Source organism: Panthera uncia (genome assembly GCF_023721935.1).
Source record: "Panthera uncia isolate 11264 chromosome C1 unlocalized genomic scaffold, Puncia_PCG_1.0 HiC_scaffold_4, whole genome shotgun sequence".
In the NCBI taxonomy this organism is placed as follows: Eukaryota; Metazoa; Chordata; class Mammalia; order Carnivora; family Felidae; genus Panthera; species Panthera uncia.
In genome coordinates, this window is record NW_026057585.1 from 70381047 (window position 1) to 70385020 (window position 3974).

Consider the following 3974-nt stretch of genomic DNA (forward strand, 5'->3'; position numbering starts at 1 on the left):
TCCTTGAATACACTCTTTCCTTGTCTTCAAAGACATCACTCTCCCAGTTTCTCTTATTTGTCTGGCAGCCCTTCACAGACATTTTTTACTGGCTCCTCCCTCTTCTATTACTAAACCTTTAAATATCAGAGTGTTTCAGGGATCTGTCCTAGGGGATTTTCTCTTTTCATTCAATACCCTTTCCTTAAGTAATCATAACTCTTCCCATGGGTTCAATTACCATCAGTGTGCATATGCTCCTCAAATTCATACCCGAGTTCAGTTTGTTGTTTGAGCTCCAGATTGATATACCTAACTGCTTACCTGACATCTTCAAATGAATATCTCCAAGGTACCTCCAGCTCAGCGTGTTCAAAAGTAAACTCATCACTTTCCCATTAAATCTATTCCTTCCAGAAACCTGAGTCACTTTTGACTCCCTCTCTTACATCTTGCCATATTTAAATAATCTCCCCATATTTAAATACGATTTGTTAATTCTATCTCCAAAGCATTTCTCAAAATTTGTCCACTTTTCTCCATCTCTACTGCCACCTCTCTGGTCCAAGTCACTATCCTTTTTTGTTCAGTAAGTATTTACTCAATATCTACCATGTGCCATGACCTGTAAGTGCTAGAATATACAGCTGCAAAGGAGCTTTGCCTGGATCACTTAAATAACTGGTTACATTGAATTCCTTTTCTCCCCTTCTAGTCTATTTTCCACATTGGAAACAATGTTCTTGTTTTGTTTTGTTTAAATGTAAATCTGATTTTCTCTTCCCGTAAGTGGCCTGAGGTGATCTCTGAAAATGGTTTGCTATTCACTTGACCCAGAAAACCCGACAAAATCATGCAAATTAAGAGGTTCAGATATTCATGTTCACTTTAAGAATACACGTGAAATTTCCCAGGCCATCAAGGATATATATATCTGAAAATGTAACTTTGTAGAAGCAGTGTGTGCCATTTTGTCACCCCAAGGGTGGAGTTGGTAGGTGTGGGTGTGACCAGGCCAAACAGTGGGGCTGGACACAGAGTCGGTGGCCCAAAAAGAGTGCCAAATTTTTACTGCATATGCTTAAAAATGCAGAGAGTAATGCTGAACTTAAGAGTTTAGATGTAGATTCTCTAGTCATTAGGCACATCCAGGTGAACAAAGACCCCAAAATGTGGCATAGAACTTACAGGGCTCATGGTCAGATTAATCCATACATGAGTTCTCCCTGCCACATTGAGATGATCCTTACTGAAGAAGAGCAGATTGTTCCTAAACCAGAAGAGGAAGCTGCACAGGAAAAAAAAGATATCCCCGAAAAAACTGAAGAAACAAAAACTTATGGCCCGGGAATAAATTCTGCATAAAATAAATGCAAGTAAAAATAAAAACAAACAAAATGTAAAACTGATTTTGTCATCTCTTGATGAAAGGATTACACTAGATTATGTATGTAAAAGGACTTAGGGTCTGGCACATGATAGTTGATAAATTCTAATCAGTGGATATATGTTGAATAATTCAGTAAATGATTTTGGAGTAACTGGCCAGCCATTTAGAAAAAATACAATTTTATCCCAACCTCACTCCTTAGAGCCAAAATATATGGGGGGAATGAAACCATAAAAATACTTGAAGAAAACATGGGAAAATATTTGTATAATCTTAGAGTTGAAGAAAGCCTTTCAAAACATGTCCCAAAAGTTAGAAGCCACAAAGAGAAAATAGTAACCACATACAAATGTAAACATTCTGCATAGCAAGAAAAGCCATACATAAGACCAGAAGACAAATAACAAATAGTGAGAATATTTATAATACTTAATTAAAAAGAGTTAATAACAAATATCTAACTAGCTCCTATATCAATAAGAAAATATTAACAACACTAGAAACAGGTCAAGCTGCATAAATAGAAAATTCACAGTCTAAAGTCTGCAAGTGTCTAATAGCCTAAAGAAAATAGAAATAAAACAATAAGCTATTAAGTTATAGGTTGGCAGAGATTGGAAAAATAGACTACATTCTGTGAAACGGGCACTCACCTGCACTTTTGGTGGAGCATATATTTGAACAATCTCTCTGGAAATAGTTTGGCAATGGGGAACATAATATTAAACGTGCTTACCTCTTCATATAGTAATCCCACTTACAGACATTTACTTTAAGGAGATCACTTAAATGGTTCAAAAAGATCTATGCTGAGAAAGTTCACTGCATACTTTGTAAAATCGAAAATAAATATTTACTGAAACAGCAATGATCTTCTTTGGCCCTGTTCATGATACTGGGGCTACAGAAATTACAACAGAGAGATAAAGTTCCTTTTCTCATGGAGTTTACATTTTGTGGGTTAGAAAGACATTAAACTAATAAACAAGATACCTTCAAATAGTGAAAAATGCTTTGAAAACATAAAACCAGGTGTAAGAATGCAACAAATTAAAAAGAAAAGGTGTTTTAATATATAACAGAAGAAATTTTTCCTGATGTGAAGAGCTATGGAGGACTGAATCAAACATTAAAAGGACATACTATGTTGCAAGAAAAGCCAAGAAGGAACAGTTGAAATAAAGATATATCCTGATTAAGTTCTTCAGCTCTCAGGATGAAGAGGGAATTCTTTAGTCACACAGGCAGAAAAAGCAGATCACTTACAAGAAGGAAGAATCAGGCTGGTCTCAGACTTCTCCATGGCAGCATTTGGTGGCTGCAAAGTTTCTAGGGAAATAAAGTGAGCCCAAGAATATAATACCTGGTCAGGTTTTCATTTAGGTAAACAAGCCAACAACACACATTCTCAAACAAGAACTTGGGGAGTAAATAACATGCAATCCCTTCTTGAAAAAACAACTTGGGGTGAAATCAAACTAACCAAGAGATGGATGGAAATGCTGGGGTAAGAGTAAAGCAACATTCAACATCAGAAAAACAATGAGCATACCTCATTTTACTGCACTTCGTTTTACTGCACTTCATAGTTTTTTAAATAAATTGTAGTAACCCTGCATCAAGCAAGTCTATTGCACCATTTTTCCAACAGCATTTGCTCATTTTGTGTGTCAGTGTCACATTTTGGTAGTTCTTGCAATATTTCAAACTTTTTCGTTATTATTATATTTGTTATGGTGATCTGTGATCAGTGGTCTTTGATGTTACTTTGTAATCGCTTTGGGGCACCATGAACTGTGCCCATACAAGATGGCAAACTTAATCCATAAATGTTTTATGTGTTCTAACTCTCCACCAATTGGCAGTTACCCTGGTCTCTCTCCCTCTCCTTGGGCCCCTGCTGTTCCCTGAGACACAACAACATTGAAATTAGGCCAGTTAATAACCCTACACTGGCCTCTAAGTGTTTGATCAAAAGGAAGAGCTCCACATCTCTCTTTAAATCAAAAGCTCGAAATTATTAAACATAGTGAGGAAGGCGTGTCAAAAGCTGAGACAGACCAAAAGCTAGCCTTCTTAAGCCAAATAGTTAGTCAAGTTGAGAATGCAAAGGAAAAGTTCTTGAAGGAAATTAAGAGTGCTACTCCAGTGAGCACATGAATAAGGTGAAAACACCACCTTCAGGTTGGCTCAGGCAGAAAACAAAACAGCCTTATTGCTGATATGGGAAAAGTTTGAGTGGTCTGGATAGAAGATCAAACCAGCAACAACACTCCCTTAAGCCAAACCTAATCCAGAGCAAGGCCCCAAGTCTGTTCAATTCTATGAAGGTTGAGAGAGGCAAGGAAGCTACAGAAGAAAAATCGGAAGCTAGTGGAGAGGGGTTCATGAGGTTTGAGGAAAGGAGCCATCTTCATAACAAAAAAGTACAAGGTGAAGCAGCAAGTGGCAATGTAGAAGCTGCAGCAAGTTACCCAGAAGATCTGAGATCATTAATGAAGGTGGCTACATGAAACAACAGATTTTCAACATAGACAGAGCAGCCTTATATTGGAAGAAGATGCCATCTAAAACTTGCATAGCTAGAGAGGAGAAGTCAATGCCT

General features: G+C 37.2%; 1 pseudogene; it reads left to right on the forward strand.

The window, feature by feature from the left end:
- Nucleotides 1-791: 791 nt before the first annotated feature.
- LOC125912664 (60S ribosomal protein L17-like) lies at nt 792-1333 on the forward strand (annotated as a pseudogene).
- Nucleotides 1334-3974: the final 2641 nt, after the last annotated feature.